Here is an 883-nt window from a genome sequence, read left to right on the forward strand (position 1 = left end):
TATTCATGAAGCACTGAGCTCTGATCTGAGAGCATGTACCTGTTTATTCCCTTAACATAAATGACACGTGTAAAATGTAAATTTAGAGTAGACTCTGTGTAGAAAGCTGCCTTGTAAACAGTTCCTGAGGCAACTGTTATATCTCTGTAAATTTCAACCTTTGTTAAAGAAAACAATAAATAAAGTACCCCAAGAGGTTTTTCTATACAAATGTATCCATAACCCTGATTTTTAAAATTGTCTTGTGAATTTTGTCAGCATGAACAATTACATGCACTTACCTCTAAAGATAATGTTTTGTTGATTTCTACCTGCACATAGTTGAGAGCCTGCTGTATGTAAAAGGTACCTGGGGATAGAGATCAAGTGGGTCATCAGACATGACCCTAGGTTCAGTCAAGTAACCCACTGCCCCTCTGTGCCAAGGAGTCTGTGGTTCTATGGGATACATGTCTCTGTGTTTAAAACCAGACCAGTTACAGTCATGCTTATTCCCTTTAGCCCTCTCCACATGCTGCTGCTGATGGCTGTCTTACCAAGAGCATCCTCTATGAGGTCTAGAATTGTACCTAAGAGCATATCACTCTGTGGTGTCTCATCTCATCTTGAGCAATATCCAGGTCCTTATTCCTTCTACACAAATGCCCTCACCTGCCCTTCACAAACACTCTTCCCATTGGGTTTTTCTCATCCATTTTCCCTCTTTAACTTCTTCCTTGCTCACCACTTTCAGTAATGTGCCTATAAGATAGCTGTTTATATCACCTTTGACAATATATTTGCTTTTAAAAGGCTTCAATTCAACCTCTCTGTCCCTTTTTCTGTCACAGTTTTCCTCATACAAGGGGTCAGCACAACATCAGATAATCTAGTTGAGTTTTTT

This window comes from Nannospalax galili, unplaced genomic scaffold (assembly GCF_000622305.1).
Source record: "Nannospalax galili isolate Female #2095 unplaced genomic scaffold, S.galili_v1.0 scaffold533, whole genome shotgun sequence".
NCBI lineage: Eukaryota > Metazoa > Chordata > Mammalia > Rodentia > Spalacidae > Nannospalax > Nannospalax galili.